The sequence below is a fragment of the Rana temporaria genome, chromosome 7 (assembly GCF_905171775.1).
Source record: "Rana temporaria chromosome 7, aRanTem1.1, whole genome shotgun sequence".
NCBI lineage: Eukaryota > Metazoa > Chordata > Amphibia > Anura > Ranidae > Rana > Rana temporaria.
This window is the reverse complement of record NC_053495.1, coordinates 22,890,314-22,909,041: the sequence shown is the minus strand read 5'-3', so window position 1 is coordinate 22,909,041 and position 18,728 is coordinate 22,890,314. Positions and strand designations below refer to the sequence as shown.

The window sequence follows — 18,728 nt, the reverse complement described above, 5'->3', positions numbered from 1 at the left end:
TACACACTGTCAGGAGAGTAAAAATAGGTATCAGTAACCAGTGTCAACGAGTACTTGAGAAAAAGTATCTGTACTCTGTTCTTAAAGTGGAGTTCCACCCAAAAATGGAACTTCCACCTGTGTGTAATACAGGTATTGAGGGAGCTGCGGTGGCTCAACTCGATTGGCACTGCGCTGACAAGCCATTCACCTCTGCAGCTAGGGGTTCGGATCACGGATCACTGTCAGCTGGCGACATTGCGGGCGCCCTGGACAGGCAAGTGTCCATATATTAAAAGTCAGCAGCTGCCGTTTTTGTAGCTGCTGGCTTTTAATATATATTTTTTTCTTTTAAAAATTTTAACTGGCGTCAGTACATCCCTACTACAGTAGCGTGGTCATGCTTATACTATTTTCCAGTGGGGAATAAAGAAGGTACCTGGCTCCGGCCTACGCAATTCATGCTCATTAAATTTAGCACACCAGCTTCTTAGATCCTACTTGACCATCTTAAGTTGATTAATGCCATCTATTTCGACCTATACAAGTTTTTTGTATCCATTACGTATGCTTTTGTAGTGTGCCTTCAGTTGGGTTTTGCCTGTATTTTGCAAGATTTTACCTGAAAGTCGCTAAAGACAGCCATCTTATGTTTTTGTTTAAAACAAGTGTCAAAATTGCCTGGAAACGTTCACGCTCCGTTATGAACTGGGGGGGGGGGGGGGGGGGGGGGAGCCTAAAAGTTTAAAACTACCTAAAGACATTTTTAAGAGTTTTGGCACCCCACAGACTTCGTCTATCAGTCACCTCTGCAGGAGGCAATACAAGTGAATCTCTTAACTCCACAAAACGCAGGCAATATACACAGCTAGATTATTTTTTGAAGGTTAAAGTGGAGGTTCACCCTAAAACATGTATATACCATTCCATCCAGCATAGTGCCGACTTGTACAGTATGCGTTTTTATTTTTGCTGTACATACCCTCGTATAGCTATTTCCCCCCCCCGGCTTCCGGGTAGTGCCTCCCGCGGGAATGGCTGTTCCTATTCAGAGACTAAGTGATTGACGCGATGACAAAAGCTTTCCCACGACGTATAATGCGCGTCACCAGTTTCCGGAAGAAGCCGAACTGCGAGTCGGCTCTATACGGCGCCTGCGCACCGACGTTACGGCTTCTTTCGGAAACTAGTGACGCGCATTATGCTCCGGGGGGAAGCTTTTGTCATCACGTCACTCACTTAGTATCTGAATGGGAAAGCCCACTCCCGCGGGAGCCACTACCCGGAAGCCGGGGGGAAAATAGCTATACAACGGTATGTACAGCGGAAAAAAAACAGCATACTGTACATGTCGGCAGTATGCAGAATGGAATGGTATATACATGTTTTTTAGGGTGAACCTCCGCTTTCTAAATACCTTCCTATATAAAGCGCTACTGCCAACTAAGGACATGATTCAAGTATGGTGTGGCCGCCTCAAATGACAGGTCTGCTTTAACAGAATCCTGGATAGATTCTACAGCAAGTTACACATTGTCTGCTGCGCCGTGCTGCTTTACAGCAGTGGAACAATGGAAACGCGATCCTTCAGGCAGCGAGGCGACAAAGGCAGCGCGGCTAATCTCCAATGCAGAGCACGTCGGTTTCGTGCGGCGGCGTCATGGCAGGACAGCCTTGTTCTATACAACAATAGCGTCTGTGTCCCTCTGAGGAATCACGATGATTACTTTGTCTGCGGAATGACAGCTTCACACTTATCGACTTAAGAGGGGAGAGGAAGGACTGGCAGTAAAGGCTAAAGATTCAGATAGGCAAGAAATACGGTGAAGAAAATCGGTAGGGGTAAAACTACTTGGTAGCTTTGTGATGGGTTTGGATTGCTTAGTATTTCAGGTTTCACCACACTGGGAAAATTTTACATTATTGGACAGGCTCCATAATAAGGCCCTGTACACTAGGAGGAAAAAAAACACCTTCTGCCAGACTGTCAACTGTTTGTGACCCAGGAGGAAGATCAATGACAAGAATTAAGCCTACAACACCCCAGGGTGGCCTAGACCAATGGTTTTCAACCACTAGGCTGCTGTCTGCTGTCAGGCCATGAACTCCCTTCCTTTCTTGCCGTCCAGCCAGCTGTAGATCTCTTAACCTTCCACAGTGCCACCCAACCTCTCACAGTGCCCTCAGGTGCCCTGTGTGCCCAGAGCCCCTACAGTGTCCCCCAGAAGTGTCCTCAGGCCTTCCATAGTGCCCCAATGTCCTCCACTTCTGAAGTGCCCCCCGCTCTCCCACACTGTTCTTGCAAAGTCCCCAGTCTCCTAGAGAGACCAAATAGCCCCCTCCAGAGATCACAGCCCCATACTTACTCCCAGCTACCTCATTCCCTACAAGGCTACCAAGGCTGAGTCCCCTAACCCCAGGCAGAAACCCCACCCTCCCACTGCGACATTCCCATCTAAAGCCTTCCAGCATTCCAATACATATTTTGTATTTCCAAATTGTTATCGTGCAAGCAACGGGGAGGAATAAAGATGTCCAGCAGCACAGAACTTGGAGAAACCAGTGGGACCCAGGTACACCCACCTACTGTCCGAGGAAGTCTGACCAGAAGCGGTCGCCATGACAGAATTGCATGCCAAAAAGCCATACCGCCGACGTGTAAACAAGTCTAAGCGACTTAACTCTGCACAAGGACATAGGAACTGGGATGCAGAAAAATGGCAGCGGGTGCTCTGGACTGAGGAGTCAAAATGTGAAATATTTAGCTGTAGCAGGAGGCAGTTTATTGGCAAAGGGCTGGAGAGCGGTACAATAATGAGTGTCTGCAGGGAACTGTGAAGCATGGTGGAGGATCCTTTCAAGTTTAGGGCTACAGTTCTGGAAATGGAGATCTGGTCAGGATCAGTGGTGTCCTCATTGCTGAGAAATACAGGCAGATACCTATACATCATGCCATACCATCAGGGAGGCGTGTGATTGGTCCCAAATGCATTGTATTCTGGAGCAGTACAACCACCCTAAACATGCAGCCTATGACATTAAAGGAGTTCTCCAAGCTAAAACTTTTAACCCCCGCTGTGCCCGGGCTGTAAAACTATACAAAATAAACTTTCACTTACCTGCCTACGATCCCCCGTTGTTCCGATATCGCCGTCCCGTTCTCCGGTCCCGGTCTCTTCCACTTCCTGCGGGTCGGTGACTCACAGTGCGCTCAGCCTATCAGCGGCCGCAGCAATGTCCCGCCGCGGCCGCTGATAGGCTGAGCGCACTGCGAGTCACCGACCCGCAGGAAGTGGAAGAGACCGGGACCGGAGAACGGGACGGCGATATCGGAACAACGGGGGATCGTAGGCAGGTAAGTGAAAGTTTATTTTGTATAGTTTTACAGCCCGGGCACAGCGGGGGTTAAAAGTTTTAGCTTGGAGAACTCCTTTAAGAACCATCTTAAAGGGGTTGTACAGGTTTGTGTTTTTTCACCTCAATGCATCCTATTGCATTAAGGTAAAAAAACACCTGCCAATGAGAGCCCCCCCCCCCCGTTTACTTACCTGAGCCCATTCACCTGCTGTGTGCGTCTCCCGGCGTCCTCTTCTCCACTGCTTTGATTGCATAAGATTGATAGCAGCACAGTCATTGGTTCCCGCTGCTGTCAATCAAATACAATGACATGGCCGATGGGGGGGGCGGGACCGAGACATACATTCTGTGTTTATGCACGCAGAGTGTATGAGACGAGAGCGTGCCCGCAAGCTCACCCCCTTGGGAGAGATCTTCCCGAGGGGGTTAGCTATTGGTCACACCAAATATTGATTTGGATTTCTCTTCTGTTCATTTACTTAAAATGTCTAAATTATTAAAAAATAAAATAGTAAACCTTCTATTTTGAAATCGCACAGCATTTTTCACACCTGCCTAAGGGCTCTTTCACACGGAGCGGATCCGTATTGATCCGCCCCGTGTGTGTCCGTCGGCTCAGCGGGGATCATCCGTAAATCCCCGCTGAGCTGTCGGCGGACAGGGCGGTCCCCGCACACTGTCCAGAGACCGCCCGGACTTGTAAAAAACGGACCGTTTGTCCGCCCGTGTGAAAGGGCCCTTAAACTTTTGACCAGTATTGTACATTATACCGATACCTATAAGCGGAGCTGACCAATCCAAAATATGAAACAGGTGCAAAGGGTAGCATGTTAAATCATCAAGGTTGGGCAGCCCATTGAATTTCACTGTTTATTTTGGAAACATCATCCTGACCATTCAATTATTTGCAGCACAGTGGGAAGCACTCCCGATTTTTACAGCACTGGGGCCCTGGCTTTGATTTTCAGGGACAAGAAGTGCACAGTGTTTGTATGTGTTCAATATGATTGTATGGGTTTCCTCTGGGTGTTCCCTTTTCCTCCCACGATCCAGAGATGTGTGGGTTTGTTAATTGGCTTCTTCCCAAATTAGCCCTACTGAGTGTGCAGGTGTGTGAAGACTGCAAGTTCCTTTGGGACCAATGTGAACGGTTCACTGCTCTCTGCAGAGCTCTGTGGAAAAAACAGAGTCTATATATAAAGAAAAATGAATCCATCATTAAAGCCCAACTCCAGAGAAAGTAAAAATCCTCCCATGCAGAGGGGCTGTCCTCACGCTGCAAAGATTATTGCTAGCTTAGATCTAAGGCAGTGGTCTCCAAACTGTGGCCCGGGGGCCAGATGCGGCCCTTTGCTTGCTTTTATCCGGCCCTTGGGGAACCATTTCATTCACTGACACCAACAATGGTACACAGTTACTCATGACGACACCAACAATTGGGACCAATGACACCAAAGATGGGGCACAATTCCACCCAATGACATCAACAATGGGGCCCAATGACGGGGGAAAATAATTTCTCCCAATGACATCAATGGGGCCCAATGATGGGTCACAATTGCTACCAAAGACACTAAAGATGGAGATCAATTCCTCCCAACGATATCAACACTGAGGCCCAATGATGGGTCACAATTCCTACCAAAGACACCAAAATTGGGGCACAATTCCTACCAATGACATCAATGGGGCCCAATGATGGAGCACAATTTCTACCAAAGACACCGATTGGGGCATAATTTCTCCCAATGACATAAGTGATGGGGCACAATTCCTCTCACTGATACCGAAGATGGGGCATGGTTTACTCCAACTGATGCCGGGACCTTTTTCTACACCCGATGGACACAGTCTTTACAACCACTTTTACCTACAAGTAAGCCTAGATTGAGGCTTACTTGTAGGTGCTCAAAATATCTCCTAAACCTCCACGGTTTAGGAGTGTTTCCAAAAGATACGGGCGCCGATGTCTATGGCGAATGTGCCGTAGACAACGGCGCAGGTGCACTTTAGAAAACGGTCGTGCCGTTTCTAAAGGAGAGCGTGCCGTGACTGGCAGCTCCCGCGCGCATGCGGCCAATCACAGCGCCGGAGCCTCGATACCCGGAAAGGGCGATGGAAGCTTCGTGGAACAGGGGACAACGGTGACATCGCAGGCTTCGGTTTTAGGTAAGTGACACAATACGATGCATAGTAGCCCATTATGCTTTACCTTTTTGCAGGGGAACAAAGTAAAACCCATCAGGGTTTACTTCCTCTTTAAGTCTTCCCTTCACTGGACCCAAGGGGCCAAGCCCAATCCCTGAAAAACAACGCTACCCCATAATCCCCCCTCCACCAAGCGATTTGGACCAGCGCACAAAGCAAGATCTATAAAGACATGCATGAGTGAGTTTGGGGTGGAGGAACTTGACTGTCCTCAACTCGATAAATTAGAGTGCCAGGCCTTCTCGTCCACATCAGTGCCTGACCTCACAAATGCGCTTGTGGACGGCCTTCCCAGAAGAGTTGAAGCATTTATGGATGCAAAAGGGTGGGGCCAACTCAATATTGAACCCGACGTACTAAAACTGGGATGCCATTAAAGTTCATGTGCGTGTAAAGACAGGTGTCCCAAAAATTTTGACAATATAGTGTATGAGCAGCACCAGGGATCAGGTAAGAAAAACATTACTTGTTCCCCTAGACCTAAATGAGCATTTAACCCTTGCAGTACGGAGTAGCCCCACTGCAAGCGAGGAGTTTTACTTATCTGGAGATCAGATTTAGGCATGCACATATCAACATTATTTTAAAATACCAGATTTCACCAGCAGGTGGCTCTGCAGCTACAATTTGTTTTTGCAGGGCTCTATTCTAGGACAAAACAGCAGCATGGGGGAGGGGGTCTGCACTATTTATTTCACCGAGAAAGCAGAAGCAGCAAATCTAAAGTGGGCACTTGTCCAAAAAACATTTTCCTTCAGTTTGAATGAACAGTTAAATCTACTATATTCTTGCATCTCTTGGAGACGAACCCACTGTAATTCCCAAATCTGCTCTAGACACACTTGCTGCAGAGGAAAATCACTGCATTCTGCAAAAATAAGGAGGGTTCAGCAGATACCAAGATCATGCTACCTATCCTAAGAGAATAAATAAACTAGAGGGTGAAGCAACTCATCTGCTTTTACCAGATTCCAAGGGCTCTTTCACACGGGCGGCCGTTTAGGTCCGCCTGCCAGTTTTTTAGGCGGACCTGAACGGGCGCTCCTTGATCCTCTATGGAGCCACGGATGTCAGCGGTGACATGCCCGCTGACATCTGACCCGCTCCAATCCGCCAAAGTGCGACGGAGGAAAAACCTACTTTTCCATCAGTATGGCGGATCGGGTGAACACGGACAGACGGTCCGTGTTCATCCGATCCCCTCCATAGGGGAGAGCGGAGAAAAGACAGGGCGGTCCCTGCACAATGTGCGGGGACCGCCCTGTCATCCGCCGGCTCAGCGGGGAATGGGTTCAACGTGTAGCCCATGGAGGGAGCTCTTGGGAGACCGGTACTGGATCATGCAGCCTGTATAACGACCTCTTGGAAGACAGGCATTGGTCTCAAAGTGCAGCCTAAGGAAGGAGATATTGGGACACAGGACCTGGACTCAACATGCAGCCCATAGAGGCAACTCTTGGGGGACAGAAGGCTCAAAATTCAGCCTGTAGAGGGAGCTTTTGAGGGACAGCCACTGGGCACAACGTGCAGCCTGTAGAAGGAGGTCTTGAGAGACTGGCATTGGGTTCAACATTTAACCTGTAGAAGGAGCTCTTGGGAGACTGGCATTGGGTTCAACATGCAACCTGTAGAAGGAGCTCTTGGGAGACTGGCATTGGGTTCAACATGCAACCTGTAGAAGGAGCTCTTGGGAGACTGGCATTGGGTTCAACATGCAACCTGTAGAAGGAGCTCTTGGGAGACTGGCATTGGGTTCAACATGCAACCTGTAGAAGGCGCTCTTGGGAGACTGGCATTGGGTTCAACATGCAACCTGTAGAAGGAGCTCTTGGGAGACTGGCATTGGGTTCAACATGCAACCTGAAGAAGGAGCTCTTGGGAGACTGGCATTGGGTTCAACATGCAACCTGTAGAAGGAGCTCTTGGGAGACTGGCATTGGGTTCAACGTGCAAACTGTAGAAGGAGCTCTTGGGAGACTGGCATTGGGTTCAACATGCAACCTGTAGAAGGAGCTCTTGGGAGACTGGCATTGGGTTCAACATGCAACCTGTAGAAGGAGCTCTTGGGAGACTGGCATTGGGTTCAACATGCAACCTGTAGAAGGAGCTCTTGGGAGACTGGCATTGGGTTCAACATGCAACCTGTAGAGGGAGCTCCTAGGAGACAGGCATTGGGCTCAATGTACAGCCTGTAGTGGGGATCTTGGTGGACAGGCATTGAGCTCAATGTACAGCCTGTAGTGGGGATCTTGGTGGACAGGCATTGGGCTCAATGTGCAGCCTCTACTGGGGGCTCTTGGTGGACAGGCATTGAGCTCAATGTGCAGCCTTTACTGGGGGCTCTTGGTGGACAGGCATTGAGCTCAATGTGCAGCCTTTACTGGGGGCTCTTGGTGGACAGGCATTGAGCTCAATGTGCAGCCTTTACTGGGGGCTCTTGGTGGACAAGCACTGGGTTCAATATGCAGCCTGTAGAGAGAGCTGATGGGAAACAGGCAATGGGCTCAACATGCAGACTGTATAGGGAGCTTTTGGTAGACAAGCCTTGACCTCAACAGAGCTCTTGGGAAGCAGGCATTGGGGTCATTGTGCAAACTTGTAGTCAAGGAGCTTGTGGGAAACAGGCACTAGGTTCAACGTGCAGCCTATAGACAAAGCTCTTGGAAGAGAGGCAATGGGCTTACTGTGCAGCCTGTAGAGTGACCTTCTGGAAGACAGGCTTTGGTTTTAATGTGCAGCCTAAAAGGAAGGAGATGTGGAGAGACAGGCACTTAGTTCAACAAGCAGTCCGTAGAAGGAGCTCTTGGAAGACAGATTTTGTCTCAACATGCAACCTATGTCCCATGTGCACCCTTAAGTGGCAGCAAGGAGAGACATCTTCAGCATTATGTAACATGAAGTCAGGAAGATGTGTGGGAAAACATGGCAATCTCTTCAAATGTGGTTAAGATTTCTGTACGACTGTCGAGAGCAGCAAGAATTGCACTGGAACACGGCACCACCAAAAGACATTCAAACCCTTGTCACTGGAAGCACCAGGTACTGCAACAATCTTCCAGGCACCTTTACAACGTGTTCATTAGCACAGTACAAGCTCTCTTTATTAAGTCGAAGGTAACATTTCCCATCAGTAAATATTCCACTCTATACGTGGTCTTTCTTGTAAGCTCACAAACGCTCCTCGACAGTTAATAATGAGCAAACAAAACAGATACCAGAAGACCAAAACTTCAACACAATAGGATTTGATCCATTTTTGTAATATGCCTAAACACACACACACACACACACACACACACACACACACACACACACACACACACACACCAGTTCACGGAATTGAACTGGAAACAGGAATTAGTAAGAGAAAACCACAAATTAAAATGAGGAAAAACAGCCAAAAACGTAGAGGGAAACGGCCGGTCACAAGCTATTTTTGAAGGTATTGGCTGATTTAATTTATGAGAAACAAGGGCTGAAAAAAAAGAAGTACCTTTAATCTGCTGGGTTTCAAAAGCTGAGTCATTATCCCGAGGGGATATTTAATTAATTCATCAGCCTCGGGTTTCAGGAGATTTGAGGACAGTAAAGAATGGGCTCAAATAATCTCCACATGTACTTTAAATTCTTCTAAGAGAGAACATATGTATCACTACTAGAGCCAAGAGAAATGAGCCAACCAGCAGACTACGAAATTTCCTTCCGCTCATTCCTTCTTAAAGGGCGTCCACCAACCAAATGAAGTCATGGCTGCCATGCAATGGGCTGGTGCTCTTTAGGAAAGACTTCCAGTCAACTCCAAATTATTAAACATCTTAGATGCAGTGCTACAAGTTCGTCATTGACTATCCTGCCTACCTGGATCAAGTAATGGTTAGTATTGGGGCCTCCTAAATAGTAAACATGCAACGGACCCAGCCACAGAGATAACAATCAGAAGTTCCTCACTGCCTATCCTACTTACCAGGACCAGGTCAAGTTTAACACTGGGGCCTCCCAAATAGTGTAGCTGTTATCTCTGTGGCTGGACCTGTTGCATGTACACCATTTAGGAGGCCCCAGTATTAAATGTTACCTGGTCCGGGTAAGTATAGGATAGGCCGTGAGGAACTTTGTACATGCAATGGGTCCAGCCACAGAAATGGTCAAGTTCCTCACTGCCTATCCTACCTACCAGAACCATGTAACATTTAATACTGGGGCCTCGTAAATGGTGTACATGCCATAGATCAAGCCCCAGAGATGACGACTGCCTATCCTACCTACCAGAATTAGGCAACGTTTAAAGGGGAAACAAAAATATAAAAATAAAAATTGTATTATATATATAAAATATTTTTATATTTTTGTTTTTTCCAACGCTCACAACCCCTTTAAACATACCATACTTACCTCCACTGTGCATCTCGTTTTGCACAGAGTGGCCCCGATCTTCGTCTTCTGGGGTCCCTTGTTGGCTGTTTCAGCTCCTCCTTGCAAGAGCTAGAGCTGGGAAGCGCTCTCCCAAGGGGGTTAGCTTGCGGGTGCGCTCCCATGTATTACAGTGGCGGCCATAGTGTATCACTCGGCTCCGTCCCCCCACTATTAATCTCCATTGAAGAGCCATCTCAAGCTGGGGGAAAGCATCGCAGGATCACGCCCACGGAGTTTCGTGGCTCAGGTAAGTAAAACGGGGGGTTGGGGGGGGGGGCGAGAGTGCAAGGGGTTTTTACACCTAATGCATAGAATGCATTAAGGTGAAAAAACACAAAGCTTTACAACCCCTTCAATATTAGGGCCTACCAAACAGGGTACATACAACGGGTCCAGCCATAAACATGAAGACTGTCTCCATATTAAAGTATAACTAAAGGCAAATCTTTATTTTTTTTTAGGATAGAGTGGAGAGGAATTAGAACACCCATCAGGTTTGTATTACGGTCTGTGCCCCCCCTTGGGGAGATTCACCCACCCTTATGTTCACGGTTACTCTTGGGAGTAAAAGAAATCCACATTTTTCGGTGCCCACCTTCTATTTTAAATGGTCTTCCATTAGGGATAGTAGTTCTGGTGACAACCAGGAATTCCCTCACTTTGGAGGAACTTCCTATAAATTTCTGTTTTGGATAGGTACAGGAAGTGAAAGGAAATCTCCCCAACAGGACACAGATGGGGCTAAAAAAAAGAAAAAAAAGAAGAAGAAGAAAGGGGCAATATATCTCCCTTGCTCTAACCATAAATAAAAAAAAAAGAAAGTTTTGCCCTGTGTTCTGCTTCAGCACATATCTAAATTCAACATAAAAAACTGTAGCTTGCCAGCCTAAGATGCGGTGGCGTTTTCCAAGATTTTTTTTCCCCCCTCTTTAAATTTCACCTAGTTATCTTGCCAGATACACAACGCTTGTTCTAAAACTATACTGGGGTCAGTATGGTACTGGGGTATTTTTTACTTAATATATTAAGGTAAAAAAATAAAATAAAAACACACTCAAATTTAGTACAACATTTATGCTTTAGGTGGCTTTATTCTTGATTCACAATGACAACTCACAGACCAGGATCGGCACCCATCACCTTCAAAGACACAATGCTGTGAGCTATAGACTCGGTTTATAGTATAAATGCAGACGATTGAATCTGAACAGAAAGGCAGCGCTGAGAGGAGGGCAATTGTCATGCTGCGCCTAGCAACTCGCCGCACAAGAATCTTGTTACAATGCCCTATGCTCTTGACCCTACATTTTTAATTAGTCCTATCCCATAGTTATAGATAAGGAGTGGAACAAAGAACATCGCCACAAACCAAGCTACATCCCTGTGACATTCTTCCCGGTGCAAAGTGCGATCAACAAGCCGACGGAAAGCATGTCTGCTTGTCAACGGAAACACAGCGCTTGTCACTTGAATCGTACATTGTCTCCACATTGTCCACCCTGAGAGATGCACTAATGGACTTTTAAATGGGGGAGACTCTGTGGGTGAAAAAGGCCGATTCCACTTCGGAGCCATTTCATAATATGGAAAATGAATGCCGCACTGTACAGATAGCATCGCGAAAGATAAGCATGTGGTGCTGCGATTACCAGACCTTCAAAGCTGAACTCCGGAGATAAGCAAATATTGTTTAAATACAAGAGGCACGTGTATTCTTATTGAGTCTTGGTGTGCTTTGTGTATTTCCTCCAGATCTGTGCAGCACACCAGTGTGATACAGGCTTCCTGTAATAAAGACCGATCACTGATGCTCCCGCTCTTTGTGCAGGGAGACTGGTCTCGACTCCACCCCTCCTGTAGTTTTCTACCAGCAGCCTGTAGTGGGTGGGGTTATTGGGTCCCTCCCACAGCTCTACTCGCTGTACAGGCCATGTACAGTACAGTACAGTAATCAGGTCACTGCTACTTTTACACGTTATTAGCTGTGGTTGAAAAGGCATTTGGTGCACAAAGAACACCATCACTCTGTCCTGGGCAGGGACATAATCTCTTTGACCACTTAACCCCCGGACCATATTGCTGACCAAAGCACTTTTTGCGATTAAGCACTGCGCCACTTTAACTGAAAATTTTGCGGTTGTGCGACGTGGCTCCCAAACAAAATTGGCGTCCTTTCTTCCCCACAAATAGAGCTTTCTTTTGGTGGTATTTGATCACCTCTGCGGTTTTTAGTTTTTGCGCTATAAACAAAAATAGAGCGACAATTGTGAAAAAAATGAATATTTTTTACTATAATAAATATCCCCCAAAAATATGTGTGTATATATATATATATATATATATATATATATATATATATATATATATATATATATATATATATATATATATATATATATATATATAAAAAACTTTTTTTTCCCTCAGTTTAGGCCGATACGTATTCTACATATTTTTCGTCAAAAAAAAAAAAAAAAAAAAAAAATCGCAATAAGCGGTTATAGCGCTTACAAAATAGGGGGTATTTTCATGGCATTTTTATTAATTTTTTTTTTACGGGTAATGGCGGCGATCAGCGATCTTTTTTCGGTACTGCGACATTATGGCGGACACTTTTGACACATTTTTGGGACCATTGGCATTTTTATAGCGATCAGTGCTATAAAAATGCATTGGATTACTATAAAAATGGCACTGGCAGTGAAGGGGTTAACACTAGGGGGGCGGGAAGGGGTTAAGTATGTCCCTGGGTGTGTTCTAACTGTAGGGGGGTGGCCTCACTAGGGGAAATCACTGATCTTCTGTTCATACATTGTATGAAAAGAGGATCAGCATTTCCCCCCCTGACAGGACCGGGAGCTGTGTGTTTACACACAGCTCCCGATCCCCGCTCTGTAACCAGCGATCGCAGGTGCCCGGCGCCTATCGCGCCCGCGATTTGGGGCGAGCGGGGGGCCCCTAGTGGCCTGCAAAAGAGCCGACGTAGAGCTACGGGCTCTCGCGCAGGGGAGCCGACCTGCTGCCGTAAAATGATGGCGGCAGGTCGGCAAGCAGTTAAACCAGAAATCCAGCCTAACAGATTAAATGTAATGTGAATCAATATGTTTATATTCATGTCTGAATCTGCATCGCATTTTGGTCTGCACCAGAATCAGGTCGCATGGGTGTTCACATCCACATTTGATCCAATTCATGTCCGAACTGACAGTTCACACTGCGATATGCAAACCTACCTGGGGGTGTTATTAACTTTGTATTGACACACCCAGCGGTTTGCATATGGCAGTGTGAACTGGCAGCGAGTCGGTGCGATGCAGGAAACCAGTGCTGGCTTCGCATGGGCTCTCAGATCGCACCAGTGTGAACCGAGCCTAAGGGGCCAAGACCAACCCCTAAAAAACAACCCCACATCATAATTCCCCCCTCTACCAAATGATTTGGACCACTGCACAAAACAAGGTCCACAAAGACATAGAAGAACAAGTTTGGGGTGGAGCAACTTGACTGGCATGCACAGAGTCCTGAGCTCAATCCAATAGAATACCTTTGGGATGAATTAGAGCGGAGACTGTGAGCCAGGTCTTCTTATCCAACATCAGTGCCTGACCCCACAAATGCACTTCTGGAAGAATGGTCAAACATTCCCATAGACACACTCCTAAACCTTGTGGACGGCCTTCCCAGAAGAGTTGAAGCTGTTATAGCTACAAAGGGTGGGCCAACTCAATATTGAACCCTACGGACTAAGACGCCATTAAAGTTCATGTGTGTGTAAAGGCAGGCGCCCCAATACTTTTGGTAATATAGTGTATTTTGATTTTCATTCCTATTTTAAACGGAATGGGTTCTTTTACAAAGGTGAAGGTTTACATACGTTTTAAGCAAAAGGAAAAAAATGTAGATGTTCATTTCAAAGAAAGCGTCCCTAATCATAGTCCCCTAGCTTTGTCAGGTCTGTATGATGAAGTATGTGATCCATCCACTTACAGCAAAACAAACACCTGTCCTTCACCTGAAGAGCCCAGTAATACTCTCGGCTTATACGGCATCCGTGTCACAGGGAAGACACGAGACTTTATGGGTCCTGAACTTTGTCATTGGCATGTCAATGTCAGATCTGCACAAATACACACAACAAGAATGCCATTATAGTTAATGGGAAAACTCTTACTGCTCCGTGTCAGACAAACGAATACCTATGGCTATACAATACATAGAAATTCTGCAGCATGCCCAGCAGCCCAAATACCAAAGAGATCCGACATGCAAAGACCTGCTACTGGCCCTGGCACATTCTCTACCACCTCCATCATTCCACTCTTGGTCTATCAGTGCGATGGGCAGGCTGACTAATTAGTGGTGGGGGGGGGGGGGTGTAGAACTGGCAATAAATGTACAATTGGTGTGGGGGGGGGGGGGGGTGGCCTTAATTGCTCATTACATATGCAGGTTCCTTTTCCTACTTTGCATTGCTACACAATGGTTGCGCTTTATTGTAAGACTATTAATTGGCCGACTCATCAAAACAATGAATTCCCTGTGTATTGACATTCATTGCAAATGGCAATTCAAAGCATGCATTGTGGTAAACTGTTGCTTAAAAAAAAGAAAACAGTCAAGGGCCGTCACACAATACTGCATGCATTAGGCACGCATCAACGCACAGGAACGCTTGCGTATGAATGAGCCCTCAATGTGAAAGGAACTCCACCTCCCCCACCCCTTAACCACTGCCATACCGAGCCAATTCTGGTACTCCTCTCCTACATGTAAAAAAAAAGCAGCATTTTTTTTGCTAGAAAAATTACTCAAAATCCACACACACTAAATTATATATATATATATATAGACATTGCAGTGGGGGGGGGTGGACATTACTGGGGGGGGGGGGGAGATGTGGACATTACAGTGGGGGGGGGGATGTGGACATTACAGTGGGGGGGGGGGGGGAGATGTGGACATTACAGTGGGGGGGGGGGGGGTGGGAGATGTGGGGACTATATATGGTGGCGATCCGAAAAATTATGCGATCCGTGGCTCTGATCCGAGGAACGATCCGAACCGTGAGTTTTTTGATCCGTTGCACCCCTAATGTTGGCATATAGGACAAAGAACCTTTTAATCCCTTCAGGAGCTAAATGCTTCTTCCTGGTTCTTACAGCGGACCCCCTCGGTGACTCACAGGGGCCACTGCAGCTATACTAGTAAGATTTTAGTTTGACATTTTTAAGAATATTCATTTGAAATTAGTGGGGTCAAAATGACATTCGCTTTTGACTATGATGGCAAGAGAATTCAAAGAAGCCGGATGGTACCCTGTTTCTCCGAAAATAAGCCCTACTCCGAAAATAAGACCTAGCGTGAGTTTCTGGGATGGCTGCAATACAAGCCCTACCCCAAAAATTAGCCCTAGTTAAAGTCCTTGTAAAAACATGTAATCCGTTCTGTAAAAAGATTATATAATATGCAGTGTGTCTCCCTTTTGTAACTTTATTGTGGAAAATACTTTATTTACAGCACTTCTGGGCACTCACGTGACCCGCCGGAGCTCTTCTCCTCTCCTCCCGGCTGATGTCAGCTGTTTTTTTTGTTCAATAAAACTTTATTAAGCCCCTACCCACTGCAGTACTCAGAGTGGGGCTGACGTCATTGGGGTTCTTGGCCCCTCCCTCTGCAGTATTTGGAGTAGGGAAGAAGAGCTCCAGCGGGTCACGTGAGTGGCAAGCGGCACTGTAAATAAGGTATTTTCCACAATAATGTTACACAATGAGACACACTGCACATGATATTATCTTTTTACAGAACGGATTACATCATTTTATGAGGTCTTTAAACAGAGGTTTATTTTTGGGATTACAGAATTTCACAATGCTGACTCCAGAGCTGACAGGGGGAGAATTTTTTTTGTACATACCACAAACAATAAGACATCCCCTGAAAATAAGCCCTAGTGTGTTTTTTGTAGCCAGAATTAAATATAAGACCCGGTCTTATTTTCGGGGAAACACGGTATTAAGGCTCCATTCACACCTGAGTGTAGCAACTTACTGGCCGGTTTACAATTGTTTTTAAAGCTTTTTTTATACGCGTATTTCAAGCGTTTCACAGCTTCAGGTGCTTTTGTTTAGCCAATAGAAAGCACTAGGGAGGGGGAGAGGAACTTGGGGGTAGAGAGCTGTCTGAGCAGAAAACCAGCAACAAAACGCACTTAAAAACACTCAAGTCAGGCGTTTCTATTCAAGTCCATGGGGCCCAAAAATGCTTGTAATCTACTTTCTTGAGCGACAGGCGACAAGCATTACAATCGCCCTACAAGCAAGCCTGCTGTGTAAAAGGAGAAGAAGAATCCAGGCAGGAAGTCAGCCAGGTGGAAATTGGAATGCAAACTCCAGTGCCGATTTCTAAAATGGTTCATGCAAATCCGAAAACAATGTACCCAGAAAAACTACGTTAATAATTATGTAGACGAATTGCCTCTTTATTTTGCATGTGTGCTCGCTGCAGGCGCCCCATACATCCGACACACTATTCTCCACACATTTGCATATATAAATGGAATAGGATGGAATGATAGGTGAAGAAAAATATTAAAAGGGACTTAGTCATGTGGGGATCATAGGGGCAGCCATTGTTGGACTCTCTATTTGCATATTCATTTTCTGGCGGTCATGTTGAAGCTCTGCCATCCATGCTTTCCGAGTTAGGAGACACATTAAGAGAAAACCTTTTCTTTTACAATTTACAGATTGCTTGTTTTGCAGAACTTCAGCTCAGATTGATCAAAAGCTGTGACATGGGAGTGGGGGCGGAGCCGAGTACCACTGTCATAGCAGTGGGACTCGGGAGTGAGCCTGCATGGGTGCCCCCATGGAAAGCTCACAGAGATCCCCCTTCTGCCATCTGTAAAAGTATTCCGGCAACTGCCCAGCCACTCAGATTACTTTTACATGAAAGAATCACCAGAAACTAAAAACCGATACCGGGATCTTGGATGTAGCCTCGACCATAATCCCGATATAACCACAACATTTTATTTATATATTCACACACACACACACACATATATATATACATACACACACATACATGTGTGTGTATGTATATAAACAAAAATAAATAAATAAATATATATATATGTGTGTGTGTGTATATTTTTTTGTTTATATACCGGTGTGTGTGTGTGTGTGTGAGTGAATGTGTGTGTGTGTGAGTGAATGTGTGTATGTATGTATGTGTGTGAGTGAATGTGTGTATGTATGTATGTATGTGTGTGAGTGAATGTGTGTATGTATGTATGTATGTATGTATGTATGTATATGTATATATGTGTGTGTGTGTGTGTGTGTGTGTGTGTGTGTGTGTGTGTGTGTGTGTGTGTGTGTGTGTGTGTGTGTGTGTGTGTGTGTATGTATGTATGTATGTATGTATGTATGTATGTATGTATGTATGTATGTATGTATGTATGTATGTATATATATATATATATATATATATATATATATATATATATATATATATATATATATATATATATATATATATATATACACACACACACATATAAACACACACACACACACACACACACACACACACAGCCAGTCCAAGATTTGAAGTTCCCACTCTTCTCTCTGCAGGGCTTTTGGGACAGATCAGAGCGGTGACCTGTGCTGGTGCTGACCAATCAAAATCACTCCGATCCATCCCGGAAGCCCTTCAAAAAAGAGAAGGCTGAGAATTTCAAATCTCTAGACTGCTGCACCGGCTGCATGGATACTGACAGCTCATCAGCCACGGAAGCAAGTACAGCATGGAAGGGTATAGGGCAGGGTTCGACAAACCCCGGGCGCCAGGACGCATTTGCGACTAGAATTGGCGACCTGGCGCGACACAGCTGGGGTATCCTGTCTCGCTGTGAAAAATTCTACAGGTTGCATGTTTTGAGTTGAAGGAGGTCTAGAATGATTGCTCTCGCTTTACCAATCGCGGCGATACCTCACATGTGTGGTTTGAACACCGCTTTCATATGCGGGCACTACTCGTGTATGCGTTCGCTTCTGCACGCGAGCTCGGCGGGATGGGGCGTGTTCCTTGCTCCTAACTTTAACTGGCTTCTAGATTCCAAGCAAAATTTGTTAAGCCCTGGTATAGGGTGTTTGTTCACCTTTTAATTTTTTCAGATAAGATAAACTAACCCTTTAAATAAAGCAACTTATTTGAACCAGGCTCCTCCTCCCTCCTACAATTAGATTAAAAACATGTATTAAGTGTTTGATACTTCTGGGGACTTCCTTCTTTCTTTCCCATGCAAAATGACATTTCATTCTAGGTTCTACGCATACACAGACATACTACAAGGCTTCAGGACCCGCTGAGGGCCTATGACAACTGAGCACGTGCGGGAGAGGGGAGATGTGGTCTCGTGCACGTACAAAGATGACGCTGGTATATGGTCACGAATCTCCGGGTGTCTGCTCATATGCGGGGAAACCCCCTGCGCAGATGTGCCCTAGGCCTCGGCTAGATCCTGTAGACCTCTAATAGACCAATCATCTGTTGCACAGGCATTCCATGCCCCACATCCTTATGTATACAAGAGGCGTGTATATCTGTAGCTGCAAGGTGCGGAATCCCCTCACCACAGAAGATTGGTCTACTACTACATGTGACATGGTTCTGGTGGGTTCAGAGAATCAAAACACGAGCTCATCTCTTGTTATTGTTAGTCTATAGTGGGTGTCTCCTTTAAAGCGGGAGTTCACCCAAAAAAA

General features: G+C 45.9%; 1 protein-coding gene across 1 annotated transcript in view; it reads right to left on the bottom strand.

Annotated features, from left to right (window-relative positions):
• LOC120945162 (RING1 and YY1 binding protein) overlaps positions 1–18,728 on the bottom strand; it is a 103,698-nt gene that overhangs the window by 16,076 nt on the left and 68,894 nt on the right. The gene's annotated exons all lie outside the window — the stretch shown is intronic.